Raw genomic sequence first — 25,444 nt, 5'->3', positions numbered from 1 at the left:
TCACATCTACTCATTCAAGACCTCTCATTATTTTATAGACCTCTATCATATTCCCCCTCAGCTGTTTTTTCTCCAAGCTGAACAGCCCTAACCTCTTCAGCCTTTCCTCATAGGGGAGCTGTTCCATTCCCCTTATCATTTTGGTCGCCCTTCTCTGTACCTTCTCCATCGCAATTATATCTTTATTTCGAGATGCGGTGACCAGAATTGTACACAGTATTCAAGATGCGATCTCACCATGGAACGATAGAGGCATTATGACACTTTCCGTTTTATTCACCATTTCCTTTCTAATGATTCCCAACATTGTTTGCTTTTTTGACTGCCACAGCACACTGAACAGACGATTTAAATGTTATCCACTATGACACCCAGATCTTTCTTGGGTAGTAGCACCTAATATGGAACCTAACATTGTAACTATAGCATGGGTTATTTTTCCCTATATGCAACACCTTGCACTTATCCACATTAAATTTAATCTGCTATTTCGATGCCCAATCTTCCAGTCTTGCAAGGTCCTCCTGTAATGTATCACAATCCGCTTGTGAATTAACTACTCTGAACAATTTTGTATCATCTGCAAATTTGATTACCTCATTCGTCGTAAAGTATGGGTCCTAATACAGATCCCTGAGGCACTCCACTGCCCACTCCCTTCCACTAAGAAAATTGTCCATTTAATCCTATTCTCCTTTTCCTGTCTTTTAGTCAGTTTGTAATCCACAGAAGGACATTGCCACTTATCCCATGACTTTTTTTTAACTTTTTCTAGAAGCCTCTCATGAGGAACTTTGTGAAATGCCTTCTGAAAATCCAAATACACTACATCTACCGGTTCACCTTTATCCACATGTTTATTAACTCCTTCAAAAAAGTGAAGCAGTTTTGTGAGGCAAGACTTGCTTTGGGTAAAGCCATGCTGACTTTGTTCCATTAAACAATGTCTTTCTATATGTTCTGTGATTTTGATGTTTAGAACACTTTCCACTATTTTTCCAGGCTAACTGGTCTGTAGTTTCCCGGATCGCCCCTGGAGCCCTTTTTAAATATTGGGGTTACATTAGCTAACCTCCAGTCTTCAGGTACAATGGATGATTCTAATGATAGGTTACAAATTTTTACTAATGGGTCTGAAATTTCATTTTTTAGTTCCTTCAGAACTCTGGGATGTATACCATCCGGTCCAGGTGATTTACTACTCTTCAGTTTGTCAATCAGGTCTACCACATCTTCTAGGTTTACCGTGATTTGGTTCAGTCCATCTGAATCATTACCCCTGAAAAGCTTCTCCAGTCCAACTGACTCCCTCACAGGCTTTCTGCTTCAGATATATTTTAAAAAGTTTTTGTGAGTTTTAGCCTCTACGGCCAACTTCTTTTCAAATTCTCTCTTAGCCTGTCTTATCAATGTCTTACATTTAACTTACCAATGCTTATGCATTATCCTATTTTCTTCTGTTGGCTCCTTCTTCCAGTTTTTGAATGAAGATCTTTTGGCTAAAATAGCTTCTTTCACCTCCCCTTTTAACCATGTCTATAATCGTTTTGCCTTCTTTCCACCTTTTTTAATGTGTGGAATACATCTGGACTGTGCTTCTAGGATAGTATTTTTTAACAATGAGCAGCCTCTTGCACACATTTTGGCTCTGTAGCTGCTCCTTTCAGTTTTTTCTAACAATTTTTCTCATTTTCTCAAAATTTCCCTTTTGAAAGTTTAGCATGAGGGCCGTGGATTTGCTTACTGTCCCCCTTCCAGTCATTAATTCAAATTTGATCATATTATGATCACTATTGCCAAGCAGCCCCACTATTACCTCTCACCAAATCCTGTCCTCCACCGAGAATTAAATCTAAAATTGCTCCCTCTCTTGTCAGTTCCTGAACCAATTGCTCCATAAAAATGTCATTTATTCCATCCAGGAACTTTATATCCCTAGCATGTACTGATGATACATTTACCCAGTCAATATTGGGGTAATTGAAGACTCCCATTATTATCGCACTACCAATTTGGTTAGCTTCCCTAATTTCACTCAGTAGTAGTAGTATACTCCTATCACTATAGTCTTCCCCGACACACAAGGGATTTCTACCCATAAAGATTCAATTGTGCATTTAGTCTCATGCAGGATGTTTATCCTGTTGGACTCTATGCCATCCTGGACATAAAGCGTCACACCGCCTCCCGGGTGCTCCTCCTGTCATTGCAATATAATTTGTACCCTGGTATAGCACTGTCCCATTGGTTGTCCTCCTTCCACCTCTGAGATGCCAATTACGTCTGTCATTCACTGCTATACATTCTAATTCTCCCATCTTACTTCTTAAACTTCTGGCATTAGCATACAAACATTTCAAAGTTTGTGTTTTGTTTGTATTTTCATTCTGCTTTTTTTTTTAATTTATTCAATTTTACATATGTTTAGACAGTAACTTTCATGTCAATGATGATTTACCTCCAATATAAGCCTTATTTGTAAACAAAAATAGGTACAATATCTTTATATAAACCATTTTATAAAGAATCTGAAGATCAAAGATATATTTCTAACTGGAGCAAATAAGAAAACATTTTTTCTTAGAAATAGGTGGATTAAATGCATTCATACTATATCCATGACCATCCTAGAAAGGAACAGTTATTTTAATCTAGCATTCAGAAATTTTTTGAGTTGTATTTTCATTCTGCTTTTTAATTGATAGGGATATGTTAGAATTTTTTAGCTCAGGTGAGTTTTTAGTTACAGGCACTTGGACTACTTTTCTTATTGTAACCTCACTGTCAGGATGCCCTAATTCTAATGGATCATTAGTATCCTTTGAAGATACCTCTCTCCGAACCATGCCCTGCTGAGTGACTGTCAGCTTTCTCCTTAGAGCAGCTTTTAAACTAGAACAATCTCCTTTTTAAAGGTTAGTGCCAGCAGTCTGGTTCCACCCTGGTTAAGGTGGAGCCCATCCTTTTGGAAGAGACTTCCCGTTCCCCAGTTCCTAACAAAACTGAATCCCTCTTCCCTGCACCATTGTCTCATCCATGCATTGAAACTCTGGAGCTCTGCCTGCCTCTGGGGATCTGCACGTGGAACAGGAAGCATTTCAGAGAATGCCACCCTGGAGGTTCTGGATTTCAGCTTCCTACCTAAAATCCTAAATTTGGCTTCCAGAACCTCTCTCCCACACTTTCCTATGTAGTTGGTGCCTACATGTATCGCGACAGCCAGCTCCTCCCCAGCACTGTCTATAATCCTATCTAGGTGATGCATGAGGTCTGCCACCTTCGCACCAGGCAGGCAAGTTATGAGAGAGGTCTACAAAATCATGAGGGTAAATGTGAATAATTAACGCTTTCAGATAATAGGACTAGGGGGCACTCCATGAAGTTAGCAAGTAGCACATTTAAATCAAATCGGAGAAAATTATTTCACTCAGTGCAGACTTAAGCTTTGGAATTTGTTGCCAGAGGATGTGATTAGATAAGTTAGTGTAGCTGGATTAAAAAACAGGTTTGGATAAGTTCCTGGAGAAGTCCATTAACTGCTATTAATCAAGTAGACTTAGGGAATAGCCACTGCTATTTCTGGCATTAGTTGCATGGGATCTACTTATTGTTTGGGTACTTGTAACCTGGATTGGCCACTGTTGGAAACAGGGATGCTGGATTTGATGGACCCACAATCTGACTTAGCATGCCAACTTATGTTCTTATACTTTGTGATTTTGTGTGTATGCATGGGTGTAGTTCTATTTAATGTTTTTATTATGTGGCTTATTAGGAACAAGCTTTTTAGGACTAGAAGGGTATAAATGTTCAATAAGTATTGTGTGCTGTACCAATACATGTCTATTACAACCTTTGCCAGATATAACTGATAGAAATGGGAGAGAGTTGTCAAAAATGCTTTGCTAATATAGAATACTATTTTGACCTGGTTACAAACTATTACTGACTTAATCTACCTTGGATGGATGACTTAAATCAGCCATTTCAGGGTTTACACAGATGTTACATATACATAACAGAAGTGCGCTCTCTCCAGTGGAATGGATTATTTGTGCAGGCTTTGTTTTCATTCTACGTACTGGTGCTCATAGTGGTGTACAGCTCATGACTAATAAATCCTCTTTGCTCCTGCTCCACCCCATTCTCCCTTGATGTGGGTCCTTTTCCATGGAACTTTTTTCCTCCTGGAAATTATTGCAAGAACTAATTGGATATTACAATATATACATATCACTGCAGTCTCTATCGAGCCAAGCCATGGATTAGGATGTTCATTAAGATTATCTTATCATGGGACCAAAGTGAATAGCTGCTGCTTTCTAGTGCTGTGGGATTACTTTCTGCTGTAAATTAATAGTCATTGATGCCTGATGGTTGCCATTAGCAAACTTTTAGCACAACACTTCTGAACTAAAGCAGCATTTTTTTTTCTAGCTGAGGTACTAACATGCCAAAATACTTGGCTTACACAGACCCCGTGACAGTATGAACTTGTAGTGCTCAAGCACAAAAGCCAACATGAATAGTTTTGTTCCAGTGAAGCATGTGAACTAATGCCAGTGCTTAAGGTGGTTCATAGGAACTGCTGTTCAAAATTATTTTGAAACTAAAGAATAAGTCGGAGTGCAGTGGAGATGGTGGGAGCCCCTTGATAAGAAATCAGTAGAGGCATAGGTCTATCAAGAAATTGGTAGCATATAATTGGCTAATGCTGTGTGTTAAAAATGAGTTACTTGTCGGATCCATCTTCGAAGTGGCAAGATCTCTTAGGAGCTCAGAGGTAGACAATGTGGGTCCTGGGTGTCCCAAACAAATCTGGTTTTCAGGATATCCATAATGAAAATGCATGAGATTTTCATGTACTGCCTCCATTATATGCAAATATCTCATGCATATTATTGTGGATATCCTGAAAACCAGACCGGTTTGTGGCATTCCAGTATGGGTGTTGTCTAGACATTACCCAGCCAATTTATCTTATAGCTAATACCTACTATTTCCTGTGCCATGGAACAGGTTTTTTTTAAATTGTGCCTTACATTGCAATACATCCAGCAGTCAGGCTATTATACTAATTAACTTGGACCTTTGGCTCTATTGTGATGGAGCAATTGTTTGTCAGAAAGTGAGCTAATTCCATCAGGGCCCCTAGAGAAGACAGAGTTGTGATAACTCATAGCCAGATTGTAGGAATCATGATTTGTGTGGTCCAGAAAGCTTTAGTACATGGTTCCCAGCTGAGGACCATCACTGCACTGACTGACTGGACTAAAGTTAGTTAGTTGGGAATAAAATCCCTGGGTAGCTGTGGCTGAAGGCTCCTAGTGCCAGGTCCCAGCCTGGGCTCGGACTGGACTGGAAGTACAAAATGTACAGGAAGGAATTACTGGGAGGGGAAAAAAAGAAATACAACAGATTCATTCACTATTTATTTTCAAAATATACTTAAATATAAACTTTTGAAGACCTTCCACCTTAATCCCATCTGAATTGATGCCTTCATTCTGTGCTAAAACTTGTTTTGTTAATCTCCTAAATATTATTCTGTTAAAACACTGGCATTATTTTTTCCTTCAAAATGGACAAAAGTTGCTCTTATTTGGAAATCAGCAACATGCTTACCTACTTGTCCCCTGATTCAGTGCTAAACCTGCAAAGAGAGCTTGTTTGGGTTTTTTTGGCTGGCAGGTTTAGGCTTCCAGCTCTCTCAGACCTGGCCACTGCTGGGCTACAGCAACCTTAAGCCTTCACTAATAGTGGATTATACATTGAAATCGTCTGCTCAGTGTGCTGTGGCAGTCACAAAAGTAAACAATGTTAGGAATTATTAGGAAGGGAATGGTGAATAAAATGGAAAATGTCAATGCCTCTATATCGCTCCAAGGTGAGACGGCACCTTGAGTACGTTGCGCAATTAAGCCTTCACTAATAATCAACAGGTGTTTTCCTTATCACCCTTCTAACTCTGCCTAATCATCGCAAGAGGTACAAACTGTGGCTCTTTCACTAGGTATACCACTGAGCAATGGCTGAGATTCCTGCCCCCCTCCCCTCCCAAACAAATAGATTGTGCACATGCTTCTGCCTATACAGCCCACCCATGTCCACCACATGGCAGGCCTACTTCTAAACAGTAAATGACAAATTGCTGAGACACCACCCCAGACCTCCTAAGATGCACTGCAGAGTAACTGCTCTTGTCATAAAGGTGTAAGCAGACACTACAGTATATCCCTTGGGATGTGCATTGGGTGGTTTCCGCCAGGGGCGCATATGCAGAGATGCCTTTAGGAAGGTTTAGACTGGATCGAGATGTTGTTCTTGCCACCTTATAGGAGCAGAATAGTGAAAGAGAGACCAGTTATAGCATGTGCTTTAGATGCTGCTGCTGTGTGGCTTTTTTTTTTTTTTTGACGGGAGCTCAAAGAAGCAAGTGAGATCAGTTATTGCAAGTTCCCTCCTAAACTATAGCGGAGGTGGTATAACAGCTGAAAGGTGAAGGCTGATCTGAGGACCAGAAACCAGAGCTCACACACGTACATTGCTGCCACTGATCACTGTCAGGCCGATTCAGTAAAGTCCGCGGGGAGAGTGGACTAAGGCCCGCTCTCCCGGCGCGCACACCGGCCACTCACCGGTGCGCGTGATTCAGTATTTAAATTAGGTGGTGCGGTAGAAACAGGCAAAAGGAGGCGCTAGGGACACTAGCGCGTCCATAGCGCCTCCTTTTAGCCCGGAGCGGCGGCTGTCAGCGGGTTTGACAGCAGACGCTCAATTTTGCCGGCATCTGTTCTCGAGCCCACTGACAGCCATGGGCTCAGAAACCGGATGCCGGCAAAATTGAGCGTCCAGTTTTCAGCCCAACAGCCGCCGGCCCATTTAAAATTTTTTTTCTTTAACTTTTTTTTACTCTTCTGGACCTCCGACTTAATATCGCCATGATATTAAGTTGAAGGTGCCCAGAAAAGCAGTTTGTTTTTTTTACTGCTTTTCTGTGCACTTTCCCGATGCCGGCAGAAACTAGCGCCTACCTTTTGGGTAGGCGCTAATTTCTTAAAGTAAAATGTGCGGCTTGGCTGCACATTTTACTCACTGTATCGTGCGGGCATAACTAATAGGGCCATCAACATGCATTTGCATGTTGATGCACTATTAGGTGCTGCGGGTTGGACGTGCATTTTCCTCCCCTTACTGAATAAGGGGTAAGAGAAAACGTGCGTCCAAGGGCAGGTTAATAGTGCGCTCCAACTGTATCAGCCTGTGTATTAATCCCAGCATGAATCTCTGGGATTATAGTTAAGCACTATTTGTTTTATGTTTGATATGACAACTGCCTTCTTCCCAGGCTTAATTCTCAATTTTGTTTACAAGTGTTAAATATTTGAGTCTGTCAAGACTTCTACCACCTAAGTACATTTATTTGTCTTAATTTATAAAACTGCTCAGTCAGCAAGTGCTTTGGATAATACAGAAACTAACAAGTAGTTGTTGTAAACATCTATATAACCACACAAACATACACCACCAGCTAACAGACATCCATATCAGCCAGAAAGCTCAGCCAAAGGCCAGAGCCATAACTAAGTCTTATCAGAATGCAAATCACTAGATAAGATTCCAAGGTAAAGGACCTATGCTGGAAAAGGCCTTCAGTTAGCCTAGCTTTTTGACTACTGAAGGCTCCTGTGAAGAGAGTAAATTCTTTTTGGAACAGAGTAAATCAATCTGATAGATATTGATGATAGTGCTTAAGTAAAGATTTAAAATGAAGGGACAGATTTAATTGCACCCCTAAAAGGAAATAGGCAATGTCAGATATCAAAGTATCTGGGCAGCTATATTTTGTAGTATTTGTAGTGTAGATAGAACAAAAGATTTAAGACCTGTATAAAAAGAACTAGAATAGCCCAAGTGATTGATAAGTTGGTCAAAGGCTAAATTTTCATTAGCCACATAATGCAAATGCAAACATTAAGATTTCTGTATTACTAGATGTTGACTTTCTTAATAAAGATACTTAGGGAAAAAATTCCATTAGTTTTTCTGAAGATACTAGTTCAGACTGATATAACCTCCTCATAAGGCAGTCTTTCCTAACGCATAAAAGGGGGTACACTTTCATCGCACATTTCTAGTGCTACAAGTCACTTTCAATATCATTTACATGTCCAACCCCCACCCATAAGAGCAAGTTTGCTTACCGTAAACTGTGTTTTCCATAGATTGCAGATGAATTAGCCATGCTGTCTGGGTACGTCTTCCATGCCACTAGGTGGCGGAGCTCTCTAAGTCTAGTAAAGTCTTTCAGCTAGGTGCTCCCTCCTGCATCCTGTCAGGATTGCCTCAGGCTCCTCAATCAGTATCAAAGCAGGCGGGTGGGCCAGCATAGCTAATTCATCTATCTACGGAAAACACCGTTTACGGTAAGCAAACTTGCTCTCTTCACGTAGATAAGCATCTGAATTAGCCATGCTGCTGGGAGTCCCCAGCTGATGTATTGAGCAGTTATGTCCAGAGTGCTTGATTTGCTCAATACTAGAGGTAATGGCGGACAGTTCCTATGAAGTCTTTGTTTTAGCGGAACTTGTGCTCTTCTGAAGGATAGTCCGTCCCATTAATGCGTCATCTGCTGCTTGTTTATCCAAACAGTGGGATGTGAAAGTATGTAACTAGGACCATGTTGCCGCTTTACGGATATCTATGATTGGTACTTCATGGAGGTTGGCTATCGAAGTTGCTATTGCGCGTACTGATGTGCTTTTGGTGTTGCAGGTAACGTCTGTGATATTTGAGTATAGCAAAACTGGATGCATTTGGTTATCCATGTGGATAAATTTCTCTTTGTTATTGGCCGTCTTTGTGAATTTGGATTGAATGAAATGAATAGTTGGGATGGCCTAGTGGGAGAATCTGTGCGCTGTTTGTAGTAAGCCAGTGCACGTTTACAGTCTAGAGTATGTAGTTTCCTATAATTATCATTGTGATGAGGTTTTGGATGAAATGTAGGTAAGGTGATAGTCTGGTTAATATGGAATCTGGAGATCACCTTTGGAAGAAATTTCGGGTGTGTCCGTAAGGTCACTTTGGCATGGTGAAATTGAAGATAAGGAGGGTAATGAACCAGAGCTTGTTGTTCACTTATCTGTCTCAATGAAGTTAATGCCACCAAAAAGAGTACCTTCCACGAGAGGTAACAAAGGTGACAAGTTTCTAAAGGTTCGAACGGTGGAAGCAAGAGCTGTTCGAGAACTGTGTTAATATCCCATGGCACCGGTGGTGTTTCTGTAAAGGTGGACATAGGCGCAGTACTCCTTTCATGAATCTCGAAACTAAAGAATGGCATGAAATAGGCTCTCTATTAAAAGGGGTGTGGTAAGCTACGATAGCGCTTAAATGTACCCGTAAAGAGGAAGTGGCGAGTCCATCACTGTATAGCAGATGAAGGTACGAAAGAAGTTGTTCCGGTGAGCAAGTGAATGGGTCTGTTCCTGTAGACAAACACCAGGAGTTATATAGCAAGTCCATTTTCTTTGGTAGTTGAGCCTTGTGAAAAGTTTCCTTGAGGATGGTAATATGTCCTGGAGAGCAGGAGAGAGGTTTAAATGTTATGCGAGCCTCTCAATCTCCATGCCGTGAGGTGTAGGGAAGAGTAAAGGGGATGTAGCAGTGATCCGTTGTCCTGTGTGAGAAAGCGATCGCTTCCCCCAGAGGCACTGGATTGCAAATTGGTAGGCGTAGGAGGTAGCTGTACCATGGCTGCCTTGGCCATGGCGGTGCTATGAGTATTAGATCCACTTGGTCTTTGATACACCTCTGAATTGTTCGAGCGATGAGAGCTATCTGAGGAAATGCATACAATGGATTGTGTGTCCAACTGATTAAAAAGGCATCCGGAGCGAGTCTGTGTGGGCTCGGGTAAATGGAGCAAAAGGTCTTTGGTTTTGTGTTAGACCTCTTTGCAACAGAAGTCAATGAGGGTGGAAGGGAAATTGAACAAAAAGTCGCCTACAAGGGACAAGAGAAAAAAAACGTATGGGGGGGGAAAAAAAAAGTTAAAAAAAAAAAGTGAAATCTTGCTGGGCAGATGGATGGACCGTTTGGTTGTTTTCTGCCGTCATTTCTATGTTTTCTTCTGAATACAATTGTTCTGTAAGAAGTTGTATTTCTTGCAGAAGATGAGATTTGTGAGATGCAAAAACTTTTTGATGGATTCAATGTGGAAGGGTAGGAAGGGAGGAAAAATGGAGATAATATCCGTGTTGTATTATGGATAGTACCCATTGGTCCGATGTTATCTTGCTTCAGGCTGGAAGAAAATTGGATAATCTCCCTACTGGTGGTAGTGGTGGCAGAGCAATCTTTAAAAACCTCATGTGGGTTTTGCTGGCTGAGGATCAGTTGGCTGTCTAGGTTGATGGGGGTTTCTTGCACGCTGACGAGGTGCTGGTGGTTGATACGGTTGTTGCCTTGGTGGATAATACATTTGAGGTTTATAATATGGTTTATAAGATTTGAAGGAGGGTTTCCTGTAAGGAGCAGGAATTAGTGTATTGACGTTGTGGTGGAATGCTGAGGTGCTGTTAAAGGACCGACGTTTTTTTTTTTTTTTTGTTCCTTAAGTTTTGTAACAGTAGCTGTAAACTGGTCCCCAAACAAATTATCCGGGTGACAAGGTAATTTTGCGAGCTTGTCGTGGACATCATCACGAATAGCACTGGAGCGTAACCAAGCAAGATGTCGTGCCGCTAAGGCATTTGCTGATTTTAGTCGATATATCGAAACCCTCATGCACCGATCTTAAAAGGTGTCTTAACCCTTCTTCCAAGTTATAATATGGAATAGGTAATGTGGCATCCGGAGATCCTTGTTGTAGGTGTAATTTTAATGCCTGTAAGCTCTCAAATATTGGGCTATATAAAACTGATTATTTTGTATCCTGGCATTGAGCATTGCGGATTGGAAGGACCTTTTAGTGAATTCATCTAGTGACTTATTTTCCTTAGTTGGAGTGTTAGAATGTATTTTTGTCTTATGAGATTTCTGCATCGCAGATTCAACCACTACTGATTGGTGTGGAAGTTGAACTGCAGTATGAAAGGCAGAATCTTTCATCTGGTATTTAATGTCTACCTTCCGAGATGTTGGGGTGGATAAGGGAGTGTCTCATGCTTTTTCCATTAAGGTTGTTAAAACCTGGTTTTGCGGCAAAGCCACCAGCTCATTAGGGACATCAAATATTTTCAGGTGCCCAACATTTCTTGTCGGGGGTCCGGGATCCTCTTGGTTTCAACGTTCAATATCTGACCAACTTTCTCAAATTGAGAATGAGAGGTCCTCCGGCAGGGAAGAAGGTTGTGGAGGTAAGTCTGGTGGATCAGAGGGTTAACCCGTTGAGGAGTTTGAGGTAGTATCTGAATCCGAAATGTCCTCTGTAATTGGTAACTGTGAAGGTGGGAAGCTTTTTGGCACCGTACTAGGTAATGCTGGATCTTCCGGAACAGATAATGGTTGTTGTGGAAGACCTGTGGGTGGTACTGTCGATGATTCTTGATTAAGAATAGTGGTGATTTGAGACACTGCTTGTGTTGCTAATGCCGATATAGATGGCTGTGGAGATGGTGCAGGCATTAATGGTGATTGTGAAGGCACATTTCCTGGAATCTGTGTACCAATGTATGATGCAGAAGATGATCCAGGTGTTAGATGTGTTAGAGAGGTGTATTGGTGATATCTCGCCCTCTGATTCTATTGGCAAGGGTGTTGAAACGTGTTTCTTCCCTTTATGACCAGAATGATGCTTCTTTGGTAATTGAAGAATTGGATGTGTCGATAGGAGTGGGTTGCGTCTCTGGAAGCAGATTGCATCAATGTCAAATGCGTCGGGTCGATGCTGCTTCACAGTATGAGGTTTGCGTCGATGCTTCAGTGCGTCGGTAATCCCATGCTTCAATATGGCATCTGTTCTTCTATTTTCAGAGCATCGATGTAGTCTAATGCGTCTGTGAAGCACACGGCCGTGATGCCACAGACACATCCCCTGCGCCTTGAACTAATTCTCAGCTAGCGGTCAAAGGACTGTGTCCTGACCTTGGGGGGTCAACTGAAGACGTTCTCCTTGATGACAGGTCCTTCTGTCTTCGCTTAGGATCTGGAGGGGAGCGAACAGAGGCTTCAGAAGTGGCATAAGAGCCTGAAGCTCTGGACTGCAAGTCTTGGATCTTTGCAGCTCGCTGTCTTTGTGCTCGTGGGGACATGCGTCCGCACGCCAATACAGTTCTTTTGATCATGTTGAGGTCTGAGACACAGGTAACAAGATGAGTGGCCATCTGTGGCTGACACAATTTTGCCACACGAGCAAAATTTAAAACCTGGACGAGGCATAGCTCAGCAGATCTCATATGTAAAAACTGCTGCTTTTTCTGATCTGATCTTTTAACTTTTGTCAAACTTTTTTCCTCACAATTTCAGTTTCTCTCAGGAGAGAAGAGCTCCGCGAGGCTAACGGTCGCATGGAAAAAAACTGATTGAGGAGCCTGAGGCAGTCCTGACAGGATGCAGGAGGGAGCACCTAGCTGAAAGACTTTACTAGACTTAGAGAGAGCTCCGCCACCTAGTTGCACGGAAGACATACCCAGACAGCATGGCTAATTCAGATGCTTATCTACGTGAAAAAGGAATTAGATTAATGCGTGAAGAAAAATATTCCCAGTTAAACCGCACCAGTCTTGATTGCATTCCCACATACAAACTGTACATGTACAGCAAATGGTTGTTTAATGCACCACTTTTTATAACTCAAACCCAACAAACTGACTTGTTTCTCAATCATACTTTTGGTTTAGTACAGAGCATAACTTTGTGCAATCAGCAAGTGTATTTATTTACTTGTTGCCTTTGTCTTGCTTGTTAGTTTTCAGCATGCGTAGAAGTCATCACTACAAATATACTTTTTGTCACCATCTATCTTAAAGTAAACAGCTTAAAATGTTTGTTTATAAAACAAATTAGTGTAAAAACAGAGTGCAGCCCTGGGAACAAGTTCATAAATCTCCAGTATTTGTATGTGAAAATCAAATTGGGGTAAAAAGTAAACAGCATCTGTGTACAAAATTAGTTGGTTACAAAACTACAGCATTTGCTTTTTAATTACAAAGAGGTATTTATTTACTTGCAGATACACCAGTCAAGTTGAGATAAGGTGACCTACTATGGAGTCTGTGGCAGAGCAGGAATGAATGTGCAGTGTACATTGACATCGTCTCTCCACCATTCCTGGTATCTATATTAGTTCTGTCACGGTCTGGAGCACCCTTGCAGAAGCAGTACAGGTGTGCAGTACTAGAGCTGCTCTTCTGCCTAACTAGCCCCCCTCTACCGCAATTAAGCCCTTGGGATCTGGGGCCCAATAGGCTCTGTCTCCTGCAGAATATCATGGCTGTAATAAGTGCAGATTAGGAGCTAGGTCCAGGTATTGCCTTGAAGCTGGGCCCAGGTACCAGCAGGGGCTAAATAAAGTCTGCTCTGGGCTGAAACAGACAAGGGACTGAATTAGGCTGGACAAGGATATGCAATGGTAAATAAAACCCAACAAGGCATGAGACAGGGCTAGGTAACCCTAGTAGGCTCAAATGCCACAATGTAGGAGCAGTAGGTTTTGAAGGCCACTCAGCAATGCAGGAGAGCCTGGAAGGCTACAGGGCAAGGCAGAAGGCCAGGGTAGGCTGCAAGGCAGGCCAGATCAGAGAACTGAGGTGACTCTAAGAACAGGCTCAGTTAAATAGGTCTGGCCTGAGACAACAGGTGATCAATAAGGAGATAATTTGCACCAGGAGCAGTGCTTGCTGGGTAACCCTGGTGGAGGGGAGGCTACATAGCAGGTAAAACCTAACAGTAGCCCTTCCTTTACGATCCCCCTCCTCCTGGGTCCCATTTGCCATGGAGGCTGTGGCCAGAAGATTGGTTATTAAAGGCAGAGGCAGAAACTTTAATCTAGTCAGCAGGTACTGGGCCAGAGTCTGAGGCTGGACTGCTGGATCACAGTTATCTGGGGCAGTGGTCCAGAACCAGAGTTTTGTTGGCACTGAATCAGGTTCTTTCAGGCACTGGGTGGCTGGCACAGCGTCTCTCTGGTACTGGGCTGCTGAAATGGCTAGGCTTCTCCCAGAGCAGGTTAGCTGAAGTGGACTTATCAGGGAGTGAAGCTATATAAGCGGGCTCCTCCTGGAGCAGCTCAGATGGAGTGGAGTTCCTGAGAAGAGGATCTGCTGCACTGAGTCTTAGGAGTGGGCTCCTCCTGGAGCTAAGGCACAGCTGAGACCTATAAAACTGTTCAGCTTGGAGAAGAGCTGGCTGAAGGGGGATATGATGGCGGTCTTTAAGATCATGAGAGGTCTTGAACGAGTAGATGTGAATCTGTTATTTACACTTTTGAATAATAGGACTAGGGGGCATTCCATGAAGTTAGCAAGTAGCACATTTAAGACTAATCTGAGAAAATTCTTTCACTCAAGGCACAATTAAGCTCTGGAATTTGTTGCTAGAGGATGTGGTTAATGCAGTTAATGTAGCTGGGTTCAAAAAAGGTTTGGATAAGTTCTTGGAGGAGAAGTCCATTAACGGCTATTAATCAATTTTACTTCGGGAATAGCCACTGCTATTAATTGCATCAGTAGCATGGGATTTTCTTAGTGTTTGGGTAATTGCCAGGTTCTTGTGGCCTGGTTTGGCCTCTGTTGGACACAGGATGCTGGGCTTGATGGACCCTTGGTCTGACCCAGCATGGCAATTTCTTATGTTCTTAAAACTTGTACTGGGGTTAATGTTTCCTCAGGCTGGAAAGAGAATATGGAATAAGCAGAAAGCATTAAAGGTTTTTTAACGTAGCAAAATAGCCAAACATAGGCACTGGACTTCTCTGAAGATAGACCTGCAGTCTGGAGTGGACACTAGCTGGATTGGAGTTAGGTGCTGAACCTTGTTCAGGGCTGATCCTATTTAAGGGTTTGTTGCCTGTACCTGATGATCCTGGAAACCCAGCTGCTGAATTAACTGTGTCAAACCTTCTGCAGACAGGGTAATCCTGCTCCAGTGCTACTATGTATTTATTTGCTCCTGATTATCTTGGGTGGATCCAAAAGCAAACTTTGTCTTTACAGGTACAGAATTTCTTGCCAACTTGTAGCTGTATTGGCTATAACTTTCAAAGAGGCTATGCTCTTGCTAGATCTGAAGTTTGGATCCGAGAAACTGGTTTTGAAACTGCAGTAATCTGAGACAGGGGCAGAAGAATAGGAGTGCCAGATTGTAAAGCAGCATTTACCCCCTACAGGGACAGATTTTTAACTACTTTTGCCTGGTTTGAGTTGTGCCTGGGTGTGGCTCAGAGAAACTGGCCTGAAGGATAGCCGTAAAGCTGGTTTTAATGAATTGCAGCCAAAACAAATACTTGTGAACTTGCACTTTTTATTTTTTTACAAATCCACTTGCCAGAGTTAGGGAAATGACAGTGAAAACATTCAAGGAAGGTTGGTGGGTTCAAATTTTGGTAAGCAGAGCAGCTGTACTAAAGCAAAGCATCAGGGATAACTTCATATGCTACTGTTAGAACAAGTTTGCCCTTACCACTAGAATTTAAATCACTGGCAAATTGACTGTTTGCTGTGGTTTTTAGGGAAGCTGTGTGGGGTATTCTTTTAGAGGGAGATATCCTGCTATCTTAGTCTGGAGTTTGTAGCCTGGGTCTCAAATTTGGTATATTACAGGATCGATAGGGCTCTGCATACACAGGGTTCACCACTTTGCACCCCAAACACCTCCATCAGCCTGGGTTCAGAAAGCCAGTATATTCAAGGAACAATGGTGAGATCAGATATTGACACAGATTACAAAAATAAGTAGTGGTACAAAACGTCTTTGCTCATTGGTTGGTAGGGAATCCTGCACCTGCTGCTGTGTGGGTTGTTTGGCCTCTTCATTCTGTCATTTTGACAGGGTGGAGTTATTCCATGCTACTCATGTCAGCAACAAGCAGTGGAGTGGTATAAGCCTGCAGGACTGGAGCTGGTCTTCGGTCTAACCAGCCCCCTCCCCCATAGGTTGAGCACTTTGGTTCTGGGGGCTGCTAGACTTGTTGCAGAACATAATAGCTGGAGCAGCTATGGACAGGCAGCTGGAGTCAGGCAGTAGCAGTAATGTTAGTACAGATGATAAATAGGGGCTAGATACAAGCAGGGCTGAACCAAGGATAAAGGTAACAGACAAGGGACTGAAGTGAACTGGGAAGGACAAAACTAGGACATGCAATAGTAAACAAGAAAGCCTGACAGGGTTTGGTAATCCTAGTTTGCTCAACGGCCACAAGGCAAGATACGTAGGTCCAGAAGCCCACTGTGCAATGCAGCAGAACTTAGGCTGCAAGTTAAGGAAGCCTGGAAGGCTACAGACTGAAGCAGGGGCCACCAGTGAAGAGAACATTTATTCCTTAAACAGGGTAGGGTTGCCCCTATCCCAACCCTAGAACTAGGACAGAGTAAGGCAGGAAGCCTGGATAGGCTGCAAGGCAAGCAGAGGCCTCAATGAAGAGGTATTGAGGGACTGAACAGGCTTGGACTGAGGCATCCTGTGATCAGTAAGAAGGTAATTTGCACAGCTATGAGTGGTACTCAATGAGGATCCCTACTGGGGGAAAGGCTGTGTACGTGGTGACAAAGTTCAATATTCAGTGGCTGAATTAATTCATATATTTCAGAGAAAGACAAGTCTTGCTTTAAAAAAGTGGCAACATAAGAGGGGATGAATGAAAGTCTGGATTAAATCCAAATGCCCTTTAAGCTGGTGGGAGAAATGGCCCACTGTTTTAGGTAATTAGCCCATGTGGGAAACACCAAAAGTTAATGGTATAAATTTGAACCATTCATGGCTGTATTCTAATCTGTTTGCCTGACTCAAATCTTTTTTCCAGATGCAAATAGGCTGCCCTAAAAAGGGTTAAAACAAAATCCTGGTAGATATAGAACAAAAAACCCCATAAAACCACCTATAGTTGATCTGAGTGAAATCAAACACACTTACTAAAACAAAGTGAAGAAGCCCTTTCCATATTATTCAAAATAATGCATTAGTACCAGGATAGAGTCCTTATGAAACATGTCTCCTAAACCAAAGAGAAACCCAAGTCATCTCTGTTTTGATATGCCAAAGCTGGGGCAAGGGGCAAGTATAGCTGTACATACTGTAAAATTAACATAAGAGCTGGTCTGTTTTCATACTACAATATTGCTAATCAACCATGTTTTGGTGGGGTAACTTTTTCCCCTTGATACAGACCTAACTTTAGTATATTAAAACCCATAGTGTGATCACACCTTTTAGTCTTGCTGCAGTTATGGTTCCCACCATATCAGAAAAGGTAAGAATTAGAAAAGGTACAGAGAAAAGCTTCCTTTATAACCAATTCCAAAACAGGTTACGATTCTTCACCTTGAAGAAGAGATGAGAGAGGGGACTACTGTCAAAGACAGGATGCTGGGGTCTTCCAACCCTTGCGGTGACTCAGGCTGCATGTCTTACGGTTTTCATGCACTTACAGGCTGATGCAGTACAGTGTGCTCTGCTGGATAATAAGTCAGAGGCCCCAAAATGAAAAAAATTAAAGCGGCTTGCTGATCAGAAGATGGATGCTCAGTTTAGTCGGTGTCTGTTTTCTGAACCCATTGCTGTCAGCAGGTTTGAGAACAGATGCAGGTAAAATTGAGTGTCGACTGTCAAACCTGCTGACAGTTACTGCTTCTGTCAAAAAGGATGAGTGTCCCTTGAGCCTCCTCTTACTGCGGGCCCTCATTGAAATACTTGAGGGTGCACCCAGAAAAGTGGCCTGAGCGCTGGCTCTCCAGCGGGTTTTACTGTAGCTGCCTGTTAATTAGGTCTGTGACCTATGCTGTTTCAAGTTTGCAAGGGCAACTTGCGTACCCTTTATCCATAATATCGCATGCATCAACGGTTTTCCAATATAATTAGCTTTTGCATGGGTTATTTCCCCTCCCAAAACAGGGTTGTTGACGCCTCTCTTTATCAGAAAATGTCATAGTATTATTGTACAGCAGCCTGGTGTTTTTAATATTTTCGTATAAACGGATACCTTTTTATTTGGATACTTTGATGTTGTGTTATCGTAGTATAGGCTTTGCATTGGTTTTCTAGGCACGTGTTTGGCAGCAAGGCTACAGGTAACCAACCAGGATGATCTCAAAAAGCCACAGCCCCCTATCGTAAGGTTGAAATTTGGATCATTTATAATATTCCACAACTGTTCATGCAGCGCTGACATCACGTTTTCTGATCGTACTATTGAGGTGCTTTCAACTACCAAGCGCTTCCATTTTTTTTAGTTAAATCTTAAATGTCCCTTCAAACCCCCCTCCCCCCCCCCCCCCCCATATGTTGTCGGGTGAAGGGACCCTAGGGTCTGGCGTATAGCTGGTATTTACTGTATAAAAGATGAGCTCCACCTCGAGAGAGAAATAATCCGTAAAGCATGGTCTCCTCTCATTTGCTGGAATTCTCGCCGCTCACCTAACCTTCGTTTACCAAATGAAACGTTGAAGACGCCTCCTCGTCCATCCTTTGCGTGCTGCCGAGGCTAACAACGCCCCTCACCCTCTACCGGGCGCCCATGCGTGGTGCCGTTGCGGCCCGGAACCCTTTCGGCGCGCACACCTGCGCCACCAACCGCCCAAACCCGCCGTCCCGTCGACGGATCCAAGCAGCCAACCAATGCCGCGCCTCCAGTAGATATCCCCGCCCCCTTTCCTGTCGTACCCCTCCAGTTCATATGTGACTCCGCCTTTCTAACCTTTTTTTTGTTCTCATTTCCTCCAATAGAATTTTACTACAATGTTATTGAGGTAAAAGAAAAGAAGTAGCGAGTGGGCGGGTAGATGGAGCGAGAAAGCGCGCACGCGCGCTGACTGGGGGTGGGGGGTTGGCAGCGAGAGGTGCCTCGCGCGCGAAGGTTTATTTATCGGGAGCACGGCGGCGCGCGCGGACCCTCTGAGAAGGAGGTGGGAAAAGCGGGTAAAAGGGAAAGGGGGGAGGGCGGCGTTATTGAGGGGGAGTGAGCATGCAAAGGGTCTGCTGTGTGTGCGTGTGTGAGAGAGAGGAGGAGCACATTGTATTGACGCTCCTGCTAGGGCGAGCGCCCTCCTGGTGGCGGCTATGGGGAAGGGGGAGAGCGAGCGAGTGGCCGCGCGCATAGGGCCGCGGCGCTGGAGGGAGCCGCGCGCCGCTCCTCCTCTTTTGTTATCCTTTAATATCTCTTGTAGGTTCCCTCTTTAAAAGGAGAGTGTGTGACAGAGAGAACAATCTCTTATTATTATTTTTTATTTATTTAACAAATACCAGCCTCTCCGCAGCAGCGTGCGTATATGTAAGAAAAAATAGGTATTTGTTTTCGCCACAATGTTCCCCGCTGAGCATCCCTGCAACAAACCACCCTAGCAGCGCACAACGGCAGGGAAGATTTATTACCTTTCTTAAAAAAAAAAAAAAAAAAAGAATGGCAAAGCAGGGAGGAGAGAAATTTCCAGAGGTAGAGAGATGCTGAGGAGAGAGAAACAAAGCAGGAAAGAAGGCTAAATCTCAGACACGGCGATGTCAAGTAAATGAAGAGAAATAGGGGGAGGGAGGCGCTGCTAGAGCAGGTTGAAGGCTTTTTACGGATCTTCTAGTGGCTCAGAATAATCCGATTAAAATACACATATATTTATGGCATGGGTTTACAAAATGAATGAATGGAAGAGGGTGGATGGCTAATGTCTTTTAGAAAGTAAATAAGAGACTCTATACGTAGGCAACCCAGCAGGCGGCATAGGTTTAGCGATTTCTGACTGATGTGATGTGGAGCAAGGTCTCTTTAGGCTGCCGTGGTTATTGAGCGAGTATTGTATTGTATTACTACCGACTCCTGGATTAGAGAGGCATGCTAATTTCTGGGGTGACATGTTTCTTGCTTGTTCCTATGGAAAACCTTGGGACCAGGGAAGGTTCCCTGGTTTTGGTGGCTTTTCTAATGTGGCTGCGATGCAGCTGCCTTCTCCCCCCTTCAGTGGAGAGGGAATTCCCTTGTGAGGCAGGTTGACTATTAGCATTCGAAAGTATATTTACAAATGGCTTGGGAGGTCTCACGTGCAAGACCACACCCCCTTGTTTTGTTGCCGTTTCTTTCAGGCTCTTGTTTGGGTGTCTCTCTCTCTCTCTAAAAACGATAGACAATGCATTGTCTATTCGAAAACACTGCTGCTTATTTGCACCGGTACCGAGCTTGGTTTACAATTGCTGCATATCTGAATTATTTTTAACAGGAGAGTCACAATAGAGTAGTTTTATTCCGCTTTTTTAGACACTGGTTCATTTACATTTTTTTAGTATTAGGTATTAACAAATATTAAAACCTAAGTATCCAAGAATATAAATGGTCTTTTATCAAACTTTGTATTGCTATGTTTTGAATGGTCTGTTTTAATTATAAGCCCGATATACCCTAAGACCTTCATTTTGAGTTTTATTTTTCTTTGGAATTTCTTTGGAATTTTTGCACAGCATAACAAATGCTGATTAAATTTCTACGAAAACTGAAAACAAAGGACCCTACTAATTTTACCTTCTTTAAGATAGAAGAATAAATCTGTATTACAGATGCATCAGTGTAGTGATTTTTGGTCTATATCTGTGAAATTTGTGCACTAAAGCAAAATGTGAGAGCCTTTTTAGAGGAAGATTTGTTAGACTTAGAAAAATAGAATTGAATATTTAAGGTGTTTATTCCTGACCATTTTATAGAGTTTATCTAGTTTTCTTATTTAAAAAGTGAGAAATGTCTGAAAGAAAATGTATTTTATAAAGCTTGTGATGTCAGATTTCACTGAATAATCTTGGGATACTATTCTTGGTGAGAGAAGGTTGCACAACAAACAATTTAGACTTCCAAGAAGAGCAGACTGGATCTACCTATGCAACAATACATTCTCTACCCAAGGAGTGTGAACTAAATACCTAAACGCTACTCCATTCCTTTCTATCTAAAATAATAATAATAATAATAATAATTCATTAACTGAATGAAAAAAAAAGTAAAAGTGCAGGTTTCATACACAGCCAAGGTTATGTGGCTCTTATCCTTAATCATTAACCACTAACCAACCAACTTCTTTCATCCAGTTAATTTTATATAAATTAAAAAAAAAATAAATATATATATATATATAATATAATATAAAATCTATTTATAATGCCATCATTTCCAAATTCTCCAAACAGGTAAATTGGTATTGAAGTTCATGTGACATCCCATACATACTGTAAAAAATACTTACATCAAAGAGTTGCTTGTGCTGTCCACTCCCAATATGAATCAGAGGAATGTCCCACTCAGTACTCTCAGTCCCAGTGTGGCTGTGTTTCAAATATTAATCCTTCATCAAGGGAAAAATTTCACTTCACTCTGGTAGGTAAACATCGCTGCCTTGTAAAAAACAAATAAATAAATAATTAACTGGATGAAAGGTGGTTGGTAAGTGATTAAGGATAGAGAGTCATGTTAACCTGGATTGTGCTGTATTTGGCTGTGTATGAAACCTCCGCCTTTCACTTTTAAAATACTTTTATCATTTATTTCATGCAAAACGTTTTTAGGTAGAAAGGAATTGACCTACCTATGTTCATGCAGCATAAAATGCTAACATGATCATGCTGGGTCAGTCCAAACATCCATTGAGCCCAGCATTCTGTCTCTGACCATGGCCAGTCCAGTAACTAGCAGATCCCAAAGAGGTAGGTCTGTTTCTTGTTGGCTCACTCTCAGGGATAAGCAGTAGCTTTCCCCAAGACTACCTGGCTAATAATTGTTTATGGACTTTTCTTACATACATTAAACAGTACTTTAATTTTAAATCCTCTTGTTCCTTCTTTTCAGTTAATGTGAACAGATGTTCTCATTCTCTAGTGATTTTATGGAAGATAAAATAATTTTATTAAATTAATGATTGGTCTGCCTACTCAGTGTTTATTGATATGAAGTTTATCTGAGGCAGATTTTGAACATTTTTGGTTATTTTTCTTTGTATTAACAGTGATTTTTAGTACAAATGTTTTTTGATCATCCAATATCAGCCGGCTTCTTTGGATCTCCAATCAGGGGCTGGGATTCTAGCATCATGAACATTCATTTGCAGCTACTTGAAGATTTTTTTCGGTATTTTATAATCTCCCTCCCCCAATGTACCTAGTCCGCTCAATGCAGTGATAAATATTGCATGTTGGCTGGGGCCCATGCACCAGGGCTCTATCTAGAACCACGCGGTCACAGGTCTTCAATCTGGCTACTAGGTGTCACACTTGAGCAATGACTGACTGCAGTTTTGGGATTCAGCTGCGGACCTACTTTATTTATTTTATTTATTTATTTGCTTTTATATACTGACATTCGTTGGCGTACATCACATCGGTTCACATTATAACAGAGGAATAGTATGACTGGATGTCGTACTAGTTAGTTGTACATTGTAACTTTAACTTTAAGAGGGGAACATTATAATAAACTTTATAACATTTGGCAAAAAACCTTAGTGATAGAAACAGTTAAGTAAGTTAAGCAAGAATAAGGTAGGTATAAAGGATAGGTATAAAGGATATGATGGGGATAACCTGAGTCAGTACATGCAAAATTTACAATGTAGAAGCGGCAGATGGAGTATGTACGGGGTGACATGAACCAGATTTAGATGGGAGGATAGAGTGTATAGGAGAGGGAGATATGGGGTGAGGGGAAGGGGGGAGGGGTTAGGTAAGGTGTTGGTAGGCTTTTTGGAAAAGCCATGTTTTCAATTGCTTTTTGAAAGATTGGGTGGGAGGGTTCCAGTCTGAGTTGGGAAGGTAGTTTGTTCCAGAGGGTGGGGCCAGCTACAGAGAAGGTACATTGTCTGGTGGAGGTAAGGTGCGCTAGTTTTGTATGGGGTATGATAAGGAGGCCTGTGTTTTGGGATCGCAGGTTTTTCTGGCTGTGGTATGGTTGGAGAGGGTCTTTGGTCCATTTGAGTTTTTTGGTTGTAGATGGTTTTGTGAAGTATGGTGAGAATTATCAGGGCACACCCAAGTCAAACAGCATTAAAATGAAAGATTCTATATCTGTGAGTAGCTTTGCCAGCAGTAAACAAATTCTATGGCCATAGTGTGTGTGTGGGGGGGGGGGGTGTTGGGTTTTTATCTTGATAAGGCAAACTTGGAGAGTAGGAGAAATTATGAAATATAGTTGGAAGCTTTTTCTGAGGGGAAGCTGTTCATTATATTTTTGCCAGTTCCGGAGGAATTTAATTTTGTTTTTCCTCACAATTTCTGGGGATGTCATATTTTTACATTTTAAATTAAGCATTTACATTATCTGGCTCATTTGAATTATGTTATGAAGAAATGATTTTGGTTTGTACCGTTAATGTTTAATGTATAGATTTTCATTGATCATAATGTCTAGTCATGTGCTTAGAATAAAGAGTAAAATCAGATTTTTTAAATGTTAGTAATGGGGGTTAAATTTAAGGAGCTACATTGATTTTCAGTTAATGTTTTTACATCTGTAGACCATTATACCCTAAGGGGTAAATTAAAAAAAAAAAAAAAGTATGGGCATCCATGTGTGCGCAGTTCCCGGCATGCGCATGTTATAAAATCTGATGCACATGTGCCCGATTTTTTGTATCAGCACATGTGGGTGCCCCACTCGCACACGCAGGGGGGGGCATTTTTTTAAAAATATGCACAGGGACACGATCTGACTTTTTCTCAGTTCCCTCCCAGTCTACTCCAATTAAAGAGCGGACTGGGAGGGAACTTTATCCCCCCCACCCCTAATTACCCTTCCTGCCTTTTCCTCTTCTCCTCTCTCCTCCCCGACCCTTACCTACCTACCCTCATTTTTTTTTTTTTTTGTTTTAAAACTTACCTGCTCCTTTGGAGCAGAAGTAAGTTACATACACATGCCAGCCAGTTGCCGGCCTGCGCTTCCCCGGGACAGGGCCTAATGGCCACTGTCCTGGCCCGCCCCGGCCCACCCCTTTGAGACAGGCCGGCAGTTCTGCACATACTGGGAGGTAATGCGTGGCCCTTTCTAAAATCTGCTTGGTGTGCGCAAGGCTGGCTAATTGTGTATCTCCTGGTTTTAGCATGCTCAGCCTCTTAAAATTTGGGCATAAGTATACCAGTGTTCTTTTTTTTTTTTTTAATTTTCAAGTCCTTAACATCTCAGGACTTGAAATCCAAAGTGTTGTCCATAGTCATTAAACTTTACAGCATATGCATGAGAGATGCATCTATATAGTACAGATTGTGCTGCACAGTATATTCAGAGCAGAGAATTATTTTTGTTTGATATACTGCACTTCGATTAGCAAAACCATCAGTGGTTACAGTACACGGGTATAAATTATATAATAAAACTTAAAATAAAAACTACTTGAACAATATACCTAACTATATATAACATAAACTATCTTAATTTATCCAGTGTTTTATAATTTTATCTTTATAAAATGCAAAAGTTAATAAAACTTGACTGTTCATTATAAACCTGCCTAAATAGCCATGTTTTAAGACTCTCTTGAAATTTCAAATAGTTTTTCTCAATTCTGATTGAATTGTTTGTGATGTTGTAGAGGAGTGGTTGGAACTAGTGGAAATCCAAATCAATTAATTAATGCTAAAAAAAAGTTAATTACTTTTAACAGATTTATTTGTTTTTTCTATACCGATGTTCATCGGACATATCACACCGGTTTACAGTGCAACAGAAGAGTCTATTAGCGTAGACTTCTTGTTGTACATTAGAACATTGTGACATTTAAGATTGGACTTTGTAACATTTTGCATTGAACATAATAACATTATGTATTGAGACTTTATGACGTGAGCATTGAAACTTTGTAGCATGTGTAACAGTTGGTCAGTGGGGGGTTATTCTGGATCATATTAGAGGTATAGAAGATCGTTTACGAATTTGCATCAAGTGTGGTAAAAGAGCTTGGTTTTTTGGGGTTGATCATAATGTGTGATTATGCAGATCTGATGTGGGTGTTGAGGGAGGGGAGTGGGGGGAGCTAGTGTTCATGTGGTGGGTGGTAGTGGGGTATGCTTTTTTGATGAGCCATGTTTTGAGGTTTTCTTTTTTTTTGAATGATTGGGTTGTGGGGTTAAGCCTGAGTTGAGGTGGAAGGCTGTTCCAGAGTGTTGGACCTGCCACCGTTGGGGATCATTCCCTTGTTGAGGTTAGGTGGGCCATTTTTGGTGATGGTGTAGGAATGAGTCCAGTGTAGGTGGATCGGAGTGTTCTCTGGGTGGATTGAAAGTGAAGTATATTTTGTTAATACCCTTGTAAGCATTAGTTCCTGTTGATTTCAGG

General features: G+C 41.8%; 1 protein-coding gene and 1 long non-coding RNA gene across 12 annotated transcripts in view; one reads left to right on the top strand and one right to left on the bottom strand.

Moving 5' to 3' along the window:
• The window catches only part of EPB41 (erythrocyte membrane protein band 4.1), a 210,797-nt gene that overhangs the window by 22,448 nt on the left and 162,905 nt on the right, over positions 1 to 25,444 (top strand). The window lies entirely within an intron of this gene.
• The window catches only part of LOC115073235, a 33,569-nt gene that overhangs the window by 5,644 nt on the left and 2,481 nt on the right, over positions 1 to 25,444 (bottom strand). The window contains exon 3 of the long non-coding RNA XR_003851952.1: positions 21,372 to 21,520. This is a non-coding gene — a long non-coding RNA (uncharacterized LOC115073235). The remainder of the gene's footprint in view (positions 1 to 21,371; positions 21,521 to 25,444) is intronic.

The sequence above is a fragment of the Rhinatrema bivittatum genome, chromosome 11 (assembly GCF_901001135.1).
Source record: "Rhinatrema bivittatum chromosome 11, aRhiBiv1.1, whole genome shotgun sequence".
Classification (NCBI taxonomy): domain Eukaryota; kingdom Metazoa; phylum Chordata; class Amphibia; order Gymnophiona; family Rhinatrematidae; genus Rhinatrema; species Rhinatrema bivittatum.
Note: the sequence above shows the minus strand (reverse complement) of the source record. Positions and strands in the feature narration are given on the sequence as shown.